Consider the following 16,732-nt stretch of genomic DNA (forward strand, 5'->3'; position numbering starts at 1 on the left):
TAAGTGAGCGCAGCTCTTTATTTACCCAAGGCTTATCAACTCTACGTTTTCCGGTGATAATTTTGGACGGTACATGACGATCAACTAATTAAGCAAGCTCGCTCTTGAAAAGATTCCACAAAACTTTAAACACAAAACTTCACGGCACTGTGCAGTAGTTGTGGGATTCTGAAAAGTATTGAGAAGGGGGGGCGCCCTTAACAAAATGCTGTATGAGGGGGACGCAGGAGAGGAGGCACGAGCAAAATGGAGAAAATGGAAGAGATCGGGGGTGGGAGAGGGGGGGGCAAGGTCCCCGCCCTCCTTTCCTTCTGGATACGTGCCTGGTCTAGGCACTGATCCGTAAGAAACACTGCACGTGCCAGGTGCCCAAATCTTCGAATTCGCAGGACTGCTCGACAACGCCGGCTGTGCACACAACACCCACGTGGCATGTCGCCTCTGTTGAGGTTGAGAGGTCAGCCTCCGGTTAATTAGCACTTCAGATGGACGGATCATCTCCCGAGGACGGAATAAGATACCTGGAGCTTACTAGGAATTTTTAGTTGGGCAAGTTGTTACACCTTAGATTCGAAAAGCGCCTAAGAACAAAGACAACCGGAAGATTTGGACGAACATACATACACTCTCAAACAAAGCATACTCTCATGATCAAACTTCTCGGGAGATGAATTCAAATTCCGTATCTGATAAAAAGGTTGTCGTTGAGATTTTGGGAAAGTATAAAACAAAACCGGATAGAGAAATATTTGGGGCTTCTAAAAAAGGGTGATGGGCAATGGGGCGTGCGTCAGCACATTGTCAATCCTTTGATCAGTTAAGGAATTTGAATTCAACTCGTAAGGAGATTTATTGAAAGCGAATGGTTCGCTTAAGAGTGTATATATGCTCGTCGTTTTCGAATAAATACTTAGTTAACGTTAGCGCATTCCTTCTTCAAATTATTTCTTTTTTTTTTCTTCTTTTTCGGATCTTTTCGAATTCAGGATGCAAAAGGTATGGTTTCATACGCCGAATAAAGATGCCTGCGCTAAGGATGGTATCTCAAGTCGGAAAACTTTGACCGCGCTCCTGACCTTGAGCCTCCGTCTATTAGATGCACGACAAAGTAAATTAGTGTTCTGAAAAAAAGAAGACATTAGCTTTCTGCAACACCTATCTGCTGAACGATACAAGTTAAGTTCTGCAAAAAGCATAATCACAGCCAAGGCCACCCCGACATTCCAGATCAGAAGAAAAGGCCTCAGGTCGTTAAGTTTGAGAACTATTTCCGAAGCAGCCACGACACAGCTCTCCCGACGGCATAGAGTCTTGAAATCTCTCTGTGAGCGAGACTTCGTGTAGACTACTGCCTCTACTCTACATGTCAACGTGTCCTTGACTTCCACAAAGAAAACAGGCGACCGTCTTATTTCAGGCCCCGTGAGGTATGTCAGCTGCAGCTTATCAGCTTCGACGTAACCTTTTTTCAGAAGCCCTTGTTGTAGAGCTTCAAAGCTCTCAGGGTCTATTGTTGAAATGAGGAACGTGTCTTTTTTATTGTTCTCAATATTTATGGCGTTTGCATTATCCCCGTCATTACTAGCCACGAAGCAATTTGAGCCTGTCTAGATGAAATCCTGAGACCGGATGAGGTTCTCGTAGCCAACGTAATCGACGATGTGGAGAAGATGAAGGTAATTAATTAACAACACAAATACGATACTATTTTTTTAGACGGCATCGATTCCCGATATGAATGTAGAGGTTCAGCCTGAAATGGCAAAGAAGTTAGAGGTGAGTTGATTTGACCATTGAAAATGTGGGCATAATCAAAACCGACAATTTCATGGCGCAAAAAACGAGTCGGGACGACTAAGTCGCAAGAATAACGCTTTGGAAACGAAAGCCTTGCAGCAGAAGCGATGCCGAAATAGGGGATAAAAAAGAGAACGTACCCGGCGTGTCGTTGAGCAAACTCTTGTTGATCGAAATAATTACCTCGACAAAGGCCACAAGCGATACACGCAGCCCGATTCACACTTCCCGTGAAAATGGCAAGAAGAAAACAGCTTTCTCTCAAAACACGTTCGGGCCTTGGAACAAAAAAGGGTATTCAACCGGCTGCAGCCACATTGCTGCAAGCAGATTCCCGTGTCCAGTACGCACATAATGCTAGCTTTCCTTAACTATATAATTTATCTCCCAATGTAACTTTCGATTCATTGAGCTTGACGTGTGCTAAGCGATGCTTCCGTAGTTTTATTCTGACGTCAAAGTTTTGGTAGTGAGCGAGAAACTGTCTGTCCCAGGTGATAAATATTTGACTTCTATTGAGAGGTTGTGTCTTGGGGAGACATGAGTGCCCATATTTGCCACGTTTAGTGCAGGATCTTTTATAGCGAGTACGTAATAATTATTCCGTAGCGTAAAATCGGAGAATTTTAGATCGTTCAGCAGGATGTTCAAAAACTCACTCGTAACTCGCATTGGATGTCCACGCTTCGGTTGAATAGCGCTCATTTGAAGTTATCGCTGGCTTTAGTAAATTCTGGCACAAACGGAACTCTCTTGTTTATGCCACTCAATAGAGGTGTGAACGTCACTCTTTCAACATGTGTGAACGCTTTCATAAAATACTTCGAAAACATGCTCGGGAATAATTCTTTTAAAACAAAATCATTACGTTCAATAAAAAGAAAAAAAAAAACAGAACGTAATTTCTCCTAAAGGCATTGCATTTTTTTTTTTTAAATCACATGAGGTAAGCTGGGCTGTCCCGTCAGTCCAAAGTATAAGTCTATCTGGCAAAAAATCCTCAAACGACTTGCACATACTCGCGTTTTGCACAAGGCATTGCTGCGGCACAAAGATGTCCAGGGGCTCGTTTTCTGTGTTAAAGGATGGGAAGAAGTCGTTGAATAGGTTCGATAAAATGAAGGGTTTTATGTTAAAGATATTATTTGATTCGAGTGCACTTATTCCTCTTGTCTGGAACGTAGCTGCGATGACCGTCACCAGTTGAACTGTTCGTGGCCTCGAAACACTCTTGGTGAACGTGTCAAAGGGCTCCAAAGACGGCACGACTTCCAGGGGAGGAGACACTAAAGCGTTGCTGAACTGTACCAAAAGTTTCTAATATCTGATGATGCCTAGAATATTATGATATGGATTGTATCAGCGCAAAAGATTTCTCACTCATGCGCTTGGACGGCACGAAGTAGACTCCCCATGTGAATTCGATGAAACTATAGTCGAAGACTGTTTCAAAATTCAGTGAGAGGAAAAGAAAGGCCGGGGAGAAGGAAGCAGGCGGAATGCTGTAGCGGGGAAATGTTTCCTCCTCTCCTCTCCAGCAGTCCAACTTCTTTCTCCTCTCCATCCTTCCCTTCCCTTGCCCTAAACTCTTCACCTGTCACGGACTATAAGTCTTCACTGCACCTAGCATATAGGAGGATTCCCTGTGCCCCACACTATTTTTCGGTTCAACTTGCGATGAACCGCCGAGGACGCTACGATCCATCGGAGCCAATCCAGTTCCGAATGAATGTCACGTGACCTTCAGCAAGGAAACAACGACCACTGATTTCTATTGTAGTAGGCTGGACCGCGGATCGGGAACCCGCCGGTGGCGCCACCGGCGGCCATTACATGACACCGGGCAATACACGCAAGTTTTTTGAAAAACACACGAATGTGGAATATTTAAGCTTGTATGCTCTACTTGAGGGCGAGTATATTACGGTGTGATGCGATCATTATATCGAGCGTTAAAAGGTTGAATCTGCATTTTCGAGCGTTGGAATGCCAATTAAAAATCAAACGTGCCAGAGCACCTACGGCTGAGCTGGCAAACTTGCTCTCGTAGTAAGGTAAACAAAGGAACTTTCCATTAATAACACCGACCTCGGAGAAGCCCAAAAGTTGATGAATGTAGAAACAGTTCAATGTTGACAGCGGCTTTCGGGAGTGAGCGAATTCCGAGTAGCAAAGCCCTCAAGCTTGTCGTCTTCTAAACCCAACTAGCCGAAACCGCCACCGACTCCGCGGTAGTTCTAGGTAACTCTCGTCTTATTGAGTTGCACTGCATTTATCGCCCAGCGGAGACACTCTCGACCACAAAACATTTATTTATAAGAGCTGTGGGGGCTGTCAGCTTTAATGTTTTTACGCATGCTATCCGACAGGCTTGCCGAAAAGCAGCCACACTGTTCCAGTGCCGACAACAGCTTAGAAACGGGGGAAACGGCGCTTTTTCTCGTTTTTCCCACAGAGTCCCATGCATGTGATGGTGTCAATTAATGGCAGCCGGTGGCGACACTCAGCCCTAGTTGCCGAGGACGCGGTCCGCAATCCAGCCTTCTAGAATAGACATCAGTGGCAAGGACGCACGAAGCCGTTAGTCACGTGCTACGTTCACAGCCTTAGATTGGCTCGGACAGCTCGTGGCGTCCGGTGCGGTCCATCGGAAGGTGAAACGAAGTATAGACCAGTGTCCGCGCCAATTCCAGGGCGCCGCCATGTTTATCTACGCTCGCGCCACCACGCGGAGAGAACTGGCAGGCAGGAGGGGGGGGCTGCGTCGGCTGCGTTGCTTTGGGGAGCTGGATGCGGCAGGCTGTCCGAATGCACCGGCACATCGTGAACGATGTCTTCACGAGAAGCCTCCGCGACCCGTTCTACAACAGATAAGATATCGTGAACATTCGAGAACCCATCTCGATCAAGAAAACAAGAGAAAACCTTTCTTGTCTTAAATGTTCTCGGTGTCTGCTGACCCTTGACATCCGCGTTTCAGTCCGGGTTCATTGCGTAGTAAATATTTCGCTACCGCTTTCTTGTAGCTTTCAAGTGCTTGATTGTTGGCTTCTTGTATACATTACATTCGTGGCACGTTTGAGACCGATTTTCGCGATCTGCTTGCCTTTCTGCGGCAGCGCGGCTCTGCCGAGCCGAAATAAGTGGGAGGCGTTCACTTGATCGAACGCCGTTTTAGCGAATGAAAACGAGACCACGAAGTTACATCGAATCACTAGCGAATGGGTCTAGTTACATAGACAGCTCGGATTAGCTTTCTTTTGTAATGTGGCGCCTTGTCTGCCGCTGCGAAGCGACGTAAACGAGGGCTCCAAGTACCTTAGCACGCGTCCCGTCCCCCCCCCCCCCCCCACACACACACACAAACACACACTGCGAGCGTCTGGGTTCGAAACTATTAATTGCCAGTTCTAAAGGATGGTACTTACTTGAAGTGGGAGCTGGAATTCCACGAAGTACCAGGAGACACTTACTATCGGGCAACGAAGCACGGTGCCTGTGGGGACTGAGTCTCGGAACGCTACTGATTAATATTGTGACAGGCGATCAGTTATGATAACAGACGAAACTTCGACTCGTTTGTTCAGAAGTTCGCGGTGATATTTTATTAGCCCTCGTTATAGCACACCAAGGATCTTAGGCAGTGAAATTCACATCACGCAGGCTCGTCCGTCGTAGTCAAATGAGCGCAGTCGACGACGAAATGTAATGAGCTACTAAGCTTCACAAGGTAAATGCCCGCGAGAAAGAGTTTTGTGGCAGTCCAAAACACCGATCCAGCAGACGCACGTACGTACGTTTACTCCGAGCTCCATGAACCCGACGGCGCAAGATCAAAGGGATCAAAGAGCACCGCCGCCATCGCCACCCGGTTTTCTCTGCACTTCGCGCGACAACGGCACTGCAACGGAGGGCACTCACCTCGGCGTTAACAATCTGCGAAATAGATTAATTTCCCACTCTTGAAGCCATTCCAAATGATAAATGAAAATATCTCGGCGTTGTAGAACATCTGACGACACAACTGTGCCGAGCGCCTGCTCGGCGTCGTTGTGGCTCGTGCAGGCCTGCTTATTTGTAGTTGAGACGATGATTCCACATCTTTCGTGCCACTCGTGGTGCCTGCGATAACTTCGAAGGGCAGGGGAATCTTCTCACGAGGACGTTGAAGACACTCAACACCGGAGCCACCAAAGCAATCGCACAAACCGTCGCCATGTTTGCTTCTTCGTCACTCGCGGCGCGATCAACTCGTCGCGAGATGTTTTCTGGCTCGGCTAGATGGAAACCAACAGCGGCAAAGTGGCGTATGGACACACTGCTCTCACATTACGGGCACTATACTCACATACCGCGGTAAACAGGACCGATGCCGGCGAAACTGCAGTCGGCACACCAGCGAAGAAGCCTTCAACGGGAAGCGGCGGTGCAGGCCGACGCAGCCCCCCCTCCCCGTGAGCGTCTGGGTTCGAGATTATTGTTCGCTTTTGCTCCTTGCGGTCGAGGCTAAAAAGAGCACTTCCGGACAAAGGTCTATAGCACTCGGAGTCATTGAGTCGGTTGGCTTACTTTCGACCGCTTATTTTTGAGGACACGCCCAGTGAGCTGCTTTCGTTATTGATGCTGGGCGCTTTCCTTGTGTTTTAAGGGTAGGCACTTAGGCGCCGTTTCTCATATTAAGGGTGCGCCTAGAAGCTCCCTCGCAATTGTTGCTATGATAAGGTTTAGATGTACACACATTCTTTGTTACCGGGAGTGCCGCGATGTGCCTATAAATAATAGGAACGCTGCTAGAAACGTCATCTTGACCGAAAGGGTACGATTAACGATCAGCTAAAATCTAGAAGCTTCATAAAATCGTTTGTTTGGGAAAACAAAATTTATATTACATTTTTCATTCTGCCTTTATAGTTAGAAGGTTTGGCCAGCTTACATATCGCGTAGTGAGATATATAAGAATAAGGAAATTGCCGCATTTGACTTTTGAACGGTTTAGTAACAGTTCAAGGAACCATAAAGCGATATAAGTTTCGTGTTTTACTAAATCCTTATCGCTTAGTTGTACAAAACGAAACGTGTAAAAAAGTAAGGAGCGAGATACTTTTAAGACAAAGATCCCCATGTGAATGACGCTCGACCTTTCCTGTCGGCCTGTCGGCGTCCTCAAGTAGTCATTTATTTTTGCAGTAAACCTTCCTCAAAAAGAGCATATGTTTTTGTTGTTGTTGACCTGAAATACGAATTTATTTACCCTCGTAACGTCAAAAACGATAACGAGAGGACGCGCTTTCACTTGTGCCAATCGTGTGACGATCTTAATTTGACGTTGCGCTATGCGTCACTGTGATGCCCGAGTCCCACTAGAGAGACGAACAGAAACAAACGACAGCGACAAGCCTCGAACACGAGCAGCATGCTGGCAATGGCAACTTTGGCAGGCGTTTACTCGTTCGGAACTCGTGAAGTAAGCAGGATGTGATTGCGAGTCTGCCAAACGTACCCTCGAGTGCATGATGCTCGTGTTTGAGCATAACCTCTTTTATGCTACAAAGCCTGTCAGATCGCGAAAGACTGTGCTTTGGGGCTTTGGCTGTCGTTAGTTTTTGTTTGTCACTGTAGCAAAAAGTAAGTATAATTTTTTTTTTTGCTGCTCTGGGGCACGGCTGTCGTAGGTCTCAGCGGGATAATTGCTGCATCTGCTCAAGTAAAAATGCGCGGAGTGGCAGCTCCACTCAGGGCTAGAACTCCGTGAAGGTTGCCTCGAATACACGCACGTGACGTTTATTTGAATCGTTCAAGTGAACGTCCAAGTCCTCTTCATAGTCCATTTATAGGTCCTTTGTTTGCGGGAATAGGCAGGTATACCAGCGTAGTGCGTGTCGTCGGTATCTCTTGACGAGAAACTCTCGCCGCCGCTTCATTGTCTCCATCGGATTGAAGTGTCGGCTGGGGTGGAACTTCGAGGGCGTCTTTACTGGGTTCCAGGAGTGTCCGAAGAATTGATGATTATACGTCGTAGAGTTGTAATAGACGGCTCTACTCAATTCGTTCCCCAAAAGGTTACATACTCTTCGTACAATCATTACTTAGAAATATCAACAACGAAAACCGCAACATTGTAGGCGGCAGTCAAGATTGCTCCATTGTCGTCACGTCCATGATGAACCGCCTGGAACATTTACGGCATGTAGCAGGAGGCAGGGCGTAAGCGGCGTCGTCTCCTCCACCAGCTCCGGCAGTTTTAGGTAACAGCTGGCTTCAGGACCAAACCTTTCAAACCGCTTATACGAGGCGCGTCGAAACTTCGTGCGGTCGCGACGTACGGGAGGTCAGGCGGTGGACAAGCATCCCATTATGAAGATTCCAAAAGATACTCTTTATTGCTACTTGTTAAATTTTCTATCGCCGTCGCGTTAGAATAGGGAAGGGGGGGGGGGGAGGGGGGAGGGGGCACGCTGAATACATAATTTGCACGTAGCAGGCGATGCGGAGGTTATCAATGCGGCCTTTATATGAGCGCTTCTTCGAACAAAACAGCAGATCGAATCGGTGAGAGCGTCGACCACCACCGTCAACTATAAAAAGTTACAAGAGAACGACGAGGGGACAAGACTGGCCTTCTAAACATAAGATAGAGATTGAGTCTCAGGCTGGCTATTCACACGAAGAGGTCTACATTAGAAAAAAGAAAAAAAAATAGGTCTTGCGGGAACATTTTTTAGCGAGACAACCGGTAGTGGGGGAGGAGTGGAGCACTTAAGCGCCTTGCAGCGACGCCTCTCCTGTGCAGTGCGGTCGGTCGGCAGTAGATGGGTCGCTGTCGCTGTTCCTGCGAATCCGCGGAGCCAGCTGCAGTCTCGCGGAGTGTAATTGGATTTTTTTTTAGCTTTTAGTGGGGGTTAGAAAGCGCTGGCGCAATCGCCAAATTCAGATTTCTTCAATTTCGTTTGTTTCGGTTTCAACGTTTACGTGATTGTTGCTTTTCGATGCCGTTTTCGCCTAATTTTGAGGTGCAAATTTATTTTTTCTAGAATATACCAAATGAAACAACGATACTGAGCCACTTGAACAGCTAGGAATTGGTTTCGAGCCTAAAACGAGCAGTTTTACGAACACCAGACGCGCCTGATTACGTCCATCGTTAATTTCGGCCAGGTTTAGAGGTGAAATTACTGCGCTGATGCACAGGAAGGATTACCATCGCCCACGGCCGTACCCGCGGACACTAGTTCTTAGAAATGTAAATAAATGAATCTTCCCCTTAGCACCCGTTCGTTGCCTGCCGCCGTCTTTTTTGGCCCGTGCACCGAGTGGCACGGAAGGTCGATAGTTCGCGCTGAAGTCAGATCTGTTATCGCTGACTTTATATTGGAACAGGCAAATGCATGAGTGCTTAGTGAACAAGCGGATCGACAACATGATTAACAATGTGCTGAGCCACGGAGAACAGACGAACTGACAAGATTCCTGCTCAATGTTGGGTTTTTGTGTGCCAACTTTCTCTGAACTTCGCAGGCTGGAAAGGTTTTATGTAACGACGTGGATAATATAAATAAAAAAATCTCGGTCAGTTTTTTTTTTTTTTTTTAATTAAGTTCTCAATAAATAATTTCATAAAAAAGACTAGGCAGACTAGACAATATAATTTATATAAACTACTCATTAAATGGATGCTGAACCGAAATCTGGATTCCACAAAACACGGCGGCAAAAGCGTGCAGCGGGACGCTACAAACACCAAAACATCACTCATACAGCGATATCTCGAACGGATGACCGTATTTAAAAAAGAAAGAGGCGCATTTGGCAGGAATGTTGACGTCATGTTTCTCCATGAAGGAAAGGGAACGGCCTCGCGACTTCTGCGCATCGCCGCCTTGAGGGAGCGAAGTGAAAAGAGGAGGTAACTAGGTATCTTGACGGTCACGCGCCTCGTCGGCCTGCTTCAATCTCGAACTCTTTTTTCCAAAAACACGGCCGTCCATTCGAGATATCGCCCTACGTGTAGTGTTGTAGGGATTGTAGCGTCCCACCTACAGCTCCTGCATTGTTTTGTTCTGAAATCCATATTTCGGTTCGCGAACCCTTTAACAACATTTCAAAATTTCGCCGTTATGATATTGACTGTTTATTATATCTACATTTGATTACGCCGTTCTCAAGGTACGAGATAAGTGACAAGCATGTCAAAGTAGGTTTGACATTCATCTACCGTAAAGTTTGCAAAATGAAATAGAAGGCCGCAAAAGAAGCGATCTTTGGGAAGTTTGGCGGCGAGCGCCAGGCGCTATCTTGCGGACCTCAAAAGCAATTGATCTGACTCGTATGAAGCGATGCGCTTTTCAGATTTCGGCGTCGCCAGCTACTGAAAGTAAATCCCCATTCGCCGTCCACAACTCTGCACTTGGGGGATTTTCATGTAGGCGAATTCTTTTCGGTGTCACGCATTGTACACCCCAGGCACTCTTAAGCTCTCTGTGACAGTTTCTTACGCGGGGAGTCCCAGCCATTGTGTTGAAATGAATTAAGTTAATTGAACTGGTTTTCTTAAGAAAATAATTTAAAAAATTGAAAAACTGCAGCCTTGTACGAGTTGCACTTTCTTATAAATCATTGATAAAAAGATTAAGCAACTGCATATATCTAAAAAGAAAACAGTTAAGACCGTCAGAAAAATGTTTAAGTGTGATAATGCAAAAAATCAAATTGCGCCATGTTTTCGTGTGATTATATCTAGCATCAGAAACATATCTTAATTAGTCGTTTGCTTAAATTGTCCAGGATTTGCCACGTATAGTCAAAAACAAGAGTTTTCAACCCCTTTACCAGATTTGTACCACTTAACAAAAAGTTACCTCTCTTTGTCGTCTTGCATTCTTCCCAGAATATGTACCCAGCGGTAGTATATTTAACAAGGCATGTCAGCCAACATCGGGAGCTGTTGCCTGAGCAACGACCGCGAAATTTCAAGCGCTACTAGGAGAAGACCGCTGCTATGAACCACGACTAAGCCGGTCGTGCAGTGAACTCATTCGAGGCACGCAGTGCATGCGACGACCCACACGTGCAAATCAAATACTAGGCGGCCGTCCCTTCTGTTCATTGTCCTGAGTGCTCCTGTTCACTTAGCAGGTTACGCCACCGTCAAGGTTATATCTTACCCAAACCTGTTCCTCGAGGTTTCGGTGATGTGATGCACTGTGGCATATGTCTTGAGGAAACCGAGGGCTTCTCAAAACGCCCTTATGCTGGTGCAGAACGGCAGAACCCGCCGTTCCGCTTCTGCTACCGAGGACCTTCAAGGCGTTCGTTACACATCGTTCGTGTGCCGGCGTTTCTCGGGCGGTCCAGTTGACAGGTGCCATTTCTTTCGCGTATAAACGCGTAAATGTGGAGCGCAGTTGGAACTAACGAACCGAGAGCCGACCTAACCGAGCAGACTGCAGGCTCAGCGGTTCAGAGCCATTGGGCCTACTGGATAACTGGAGCCATGAGTAGGTTAAACGATTAGGAGCGTAAGTTATGTGCGAAATGTACTTTAAACACGTTATTTTGCAGTTAAAACGATGTAAAAATTGTTTTCGCAATTAATCACTTTGTTTGTTTTTTTTTCGAAATCCCGTAGCTTGTGTCGAGCGCTGCCGATGCGAGTACGCTTTGGCAAACTCAGGGTACTTGAAATGCCATTTAGGTTAAATGCCATTTCAGCTGCCGTGCTGCAGGGCCTAAATGACATTTACACTGAATGTCATATGGCGTAAATGCAATTTTAGCTGCCGTCTGACAGGTATTAGACGCGCCACAGAGAAAATAGAAAAGAGTACAAGCCCCAGCGGCGACCCCCGAGGGTCCCCGGACGTGACACCATATCTAAGCGAGTATTTGCGTTTACTCGAACAAGGCAAGCTCTGTGCTATAAACAATTTTGTAGCCATAGGTGTAATGACCAAGATACACTATATTGTGATAGTTTGACAGCAAAATGCGGTGGTCAACAACATCAAAAGTCCCACTAAGGTTAAAAAAATGCAGCATACACCTGTCCCTTACTTCACACGGCCTTCGAGACCGCAGACATAAAAATAACCAAATGTGTTGTTGTAGAGCTTTCCGATATGAATCCCTGTTGGACTGGCACTAATACAGTTTTTAAAGAAAATTGCAGTTTTATTTACTGCCATCACAAATAACTTCGATGAAGCGTACAGTAGCGATAGCGGTCGGTCATTGCGGATGTCCTCTGTGTTACCTGATTTGAGCAAAGGAATAACTACGGCAACTCTTCACGCCTCAGGAAACATACCTGACTACAACGAGTTGCTAAAGATAGGTGCAAGCACAGGGGGGTGTATTCAGAAGAACTCGAACAACTATGTCTGGTGAGCATTTTTACCTTCTCCAACAAGCCTTCAATCCCTCAATTGACAGCGCCGAGGACTACGCTACCCGGTTTTGGCTCCTAATGAAAGACCTACGCCCCGCTGCTACAAGACTTCCTTCCACACGGAGTACCTTCGTCAGCCCTCATCTGGCAAAGTGTACAGATGTTGGGCATGGCGGTGTCAAAGCGCCCCTCCAACCTCCTTTCGATGGCCCTTTTACGGTAGTTTGTCGTGACGCCAAAACGTTCACTGTGCTAATAAAAAAACACAGAAAAACAAGTGTTGTCCATTGACCGGGTCAAGCCCGCCCACTTGGACTCACACAGTGCAACCTCTGCCGTCTGCCTCACAATACCTCAAGTGGAAAAACCGGCGTTCATTTTACGGAAACCGCAAACAAGCCCACTCCGCTTAACGTCAGAAAAGAAAGACGACCACTTGGTCACTGCGCTTCCTCTCTAAGAGGGAGGGGGAATATTGTAGTGAGTGGCCAGATCGAAGTGGACGAAGAAGAGCAGATCTCAAAACTTAAGGTTTTACGAACCAATCTCGTCGGGGCTGCTGGTTCTCACTGGAGTATTTTAAAATAATGTATTAAGTATTTATGTAGCCTCAACGCTACATCTCAATAGCAGCTACAAATTATTTATGATCAATTGAATATTGTGTTTGGCAAATGCGCCGATTGTGCGCCTTTAATAATATTAATAACATTAATAAGAATAAGCAATCCAGAAGTAAGAATCGGCTTTATTTGGTTCCTAGGAACGACCTTTGTGTCGTAGTACTAGCACACCTAAGCACTTTCTATACCTAACACACGTGAAGTGGTAAATGCTTAACCCAATAAAAAATAGGACAAGAAAGAAACACTTTTACATTGACGTAGAGTTGCACATCGAAAATGCTACCAGGGAAGAGATATGTGTCAGAAGAGACAGCGACACCTTCCCATTCAGAAAATATAAGAACAGCCTCAACGGCAAGCGTCCACTGACCACCACTACTACTACTACTACTGCTACCACTCCTCCTCCTACTATTACTACTACTACTACTGCTACTGCTCCTGCTCCTGCTACTTCTACTGATACTACTACTAATACTAATAATAATATTATTAATAATAATCTTTAGTTTTGATTGGTATCCAAATACAGCACAGGGCCTAAATAGGGGTACACCCGTCATCATCAAGAAGAAATGCAGGCAACAAAGCAAGCTTGTAACCATGTAAAAAGAATTGACTCAAGCCTTTGTCGAAAAACAATCAGGTCGCTAAACCGCCTACGACTAATAGATCCAGCTCGTTGAATTCAAGGTGCATTCTTCCAAGTTGTAACGTGTCACTTACAGGAGAAGAGTGAATGGGAATTCGGAATTGACTGGACAGCAAGAGGGCATGAAAAGAGACAGTAATTAACAAAAGTGGTGAGTCAACAGCACTGTTCACAGCCTTATTTAAAAACGTGTGGGATTAAAAGCCATATAGAACTGCCCCTGAAATTCATTTGCAAACGTTATCATCAATGTTATAACTCCACAGCTTAGAAATTCAATATCACATGCCATGTTCTTAGGCTTTCTGCATTTAAGGGACAATTAAGTACTCAGAAGTTTCCTACCAACGTTCGGAAATGCAGAGTCAAGCATATTTGCTGGAGGTTATATGACAAGGCTTCACGCTTGTTATGCCCTTTTTTTTTTTTTGTTCCTACGTCTCGCGGTTACTACCAACGTCATTCACAAGCTCGCCTGCGTGTTTTTCGTTTCTTCATTTAAAGTATCTTTCCTTGGTATCTATGGTTCTGTAACCATAGTGGTGAACCCTAAAAGGTATCCCCCAACACCACTGATGATTTGGCAATGGAATTGTCACTCATACCGTGGCAAGCAAAATTAACTATCACTGTTTGCAAACGTACATTCGCCGGCCGTTATCGCTCTTCAGGAAACTGGCACATATTAGATAACGCTCAGGGGGTACACCACGTTTATCACCGATCCTGCCTCACGAACGGCCACTTTGGTCCAGACAACTCAGAGAGCGCAGTCACACACCCTCCCCACAACCTTGGACTATGTTTTCGTAGAACTTATCCCAAAAAAGAAGACACAAGCCAGCCTTTTCATCCTCAACATATATAGCCCCCCATCGTCACCCCTCAATGGAATTGACCGCCTCTTCAAGACCGTTAGACAAAGAACAAAAGGGCACGGACTGGTGATCATTGGTGATTTCAACGCGCATCACACAATATGGGGTTACCATAGGGACAACAAAAAAAGGAAGGCAACTGCATGAAGCCAGTAGACAAAACAATCTTCACTTGTGTAATTACCCAGATGCCCCCACGCGGATGTGTAATAGTGTCTCACGAGACACTACTCCGGACCTTACGCTTACTTATAAACTCAAAGATCCAACCTAGGAATGCCTCACAGAAACATGGGAAGTGACCATTATATCATACAGCTACAGCTCCCCCATCATGAGGCAGCAGCACAAAGAATAGGCACTGCCCGTCTCACCGATTGGAGAAAATTCCGGGAAATAACACCCACCAGTCCCATCCGCGCGATTGAAGAATGGACAGCACAAATGTTGGAGGTAGCTAAACAGCACACTAAGGAATTACCGTTAACCCAAGACTGCCCCGCAATTGACGCACACCTCTTACACCTATGGGAGGCCCGACGAAGGCTAACAAAACGCTAGAAAAAACGGAGAACCAATCGAAAACTTTGCCTTCGTATAACCCAGATAACACTAGAAGCGGCAACATATGCCATACACCTCAGCCAACAGAACTGGTCGCAGTTCTGCACGAAGCTACAAGGTACCCTCGGCACCCGGCGCACGTGGCACCTGCTTCGGTCCCTTAGGGGCAACAAAGAATCCAGATCGACCGCAGCCCATCACCTCAGACGGCTTATTCATAATTATCAAGGCACAGAAGAAGAGCTCCTCGAGGAGCTCAAGAAACCGTGGCATGGTACGAGCGACAAGACCCAGCCTCCCTCCCAACCGTACATGGGTACTTTCAATCCCGAAATGGACGCCCCCTTCACGCTTGTGGAGATAGAAGCAGCGGTTTAAAACTTAACCAGGAACACCACGCCAGGCAAAGACAAGGTTCACAATAAGTTGATCCGGAACCTCAACGTCACTGCGTTGGAGGCCCTCCTAAATTATATGAACGAACATTGGACTGCCGACACGCTGCCCCCCCAGTGGAACCATGCTGACATCGCCCTAATACCAAAAACTGGAAAACCGCTTGCTCCAGGTAACCTCCGACCCATCTCCCTGACGTCATGTGTGGGAAAGCTCCTGGAACATATGGTGCAAAACCGCCTCTCTCCATATATCGAAGACAACGGCCATTTCCCGACAACCACGTACGGCTTCCGACCCCATCTCTCCACCCAAGATGTCCTCTTGCAACTAAAAGAAGAAATCATCGATCGGCTCACCAGCACACACAAGCGTTGCATCCTTGCGCTGGACATCAAGGGTGCTTTTGACAACATCTCCCACCAAGCCATCCTTCAAGGACTAACCTCTATCGATTGCGGAGAACGAACCTACGACTATATCACGGCTTTCCTCACCGGTCGCACTGCAACTATCGGCATCGGACATCTCCGCTCGAACACATTTAAGACCATCTCCAAAGGCACCCCTCAAGGCTCCGTAATATCACAGCTTCTATTTAACATCGCTATGAAGGACCTTCCACCAATTTTACAAAATATCCCGCATCTAAGGTACGCAATCTACGCAGATGACCTCACTCTATGGACCCCTACGAGATCCATGGGCGAGCATCAGGACGCCATGCAAAGCGCCATCGAAGAAATATATCAGTATCTCAGCGCCAGCGGCCTTGAGTGTGCCCCCGAAAAATCCGCCCTCCTTACTCTCTGCACAAAGACAGCGTACCAATGTAAACGAAGCATCTCGAATCCGGTGATCACTATAGCAGGAAAACCTGTCCCCAACGTTCCCCACCTCCGTGTTCTTGGCCTCACGATCCCCAAAAACGAATCTGGTTTCCACATCATTGCACCGCCTCAACGGACACTCTCCCAACTCATGCACCTAATACACCGTGTATCAAATCGTAGATTTGGCATGCAAGAATCTGACACATTACGGATAGTACAAGCCATACTCATTAGCCGGGTCGCCGATGGCACGCCATATTTGTCCCTCAAAACAACCGAAAAATCAAAACTTAATATTGCCCTGCGCGAAGCATACAAGACCGCCTTAGGACTACCTCCCAAAACTTCAACGAAGAATTTGTTGCTACTAGGAATTCACAACACCTGGTAAGAGTTACAAGAAGCACATCACATCTCCCAGTTAGAACGCCTTAAATTAACACTTACCGGACGAGCCACACTGAGAAAGTTAGGCTACGCGACACCCTCCTTGCAAGACCACAAAGACGCGTACCTCTACACCTAAGAAAAGCCATTCGTGTAGCCCAGATTCCGAAGAACATGCATCCGGTTTACAATAAGGCTCGGCGCGTCGCTAGAGC

At 46.4% G+C, this 16,732-nt stretch overlaps 1 pseudogene; it reads left to right on the plus strand.

Annotated features, from left to right (window-relative positions):
* LOC121837667 overlaps positions 1 to 16,345 on the plus strand; it is a 75,338-nt pseudogene extending 58,993 nt beyond the window's left edge.
* Positions 16,346 to 16,732: the final 387 nt, after the last annotated feature.

The sequence above is a fragment of the Ixodes scapularis genome, unplaced genomic scaffold, assembly GCF_016920785.2.
Source record: "Ixodes scapularis isolate PalLabHiFi unplaced genomic scaffold, ASM1692078v2 PGA_scaffold4__175_contigs__length_147842914, whole genome shotgun sequence".
NCBI classification, from domain to species: domain Eukaryota; kingdom Metazoa; phylum Arthropoda; class Arachnida; order Ixodida; family Ixodidae; genus Ixodes; species Ixodes scapularis.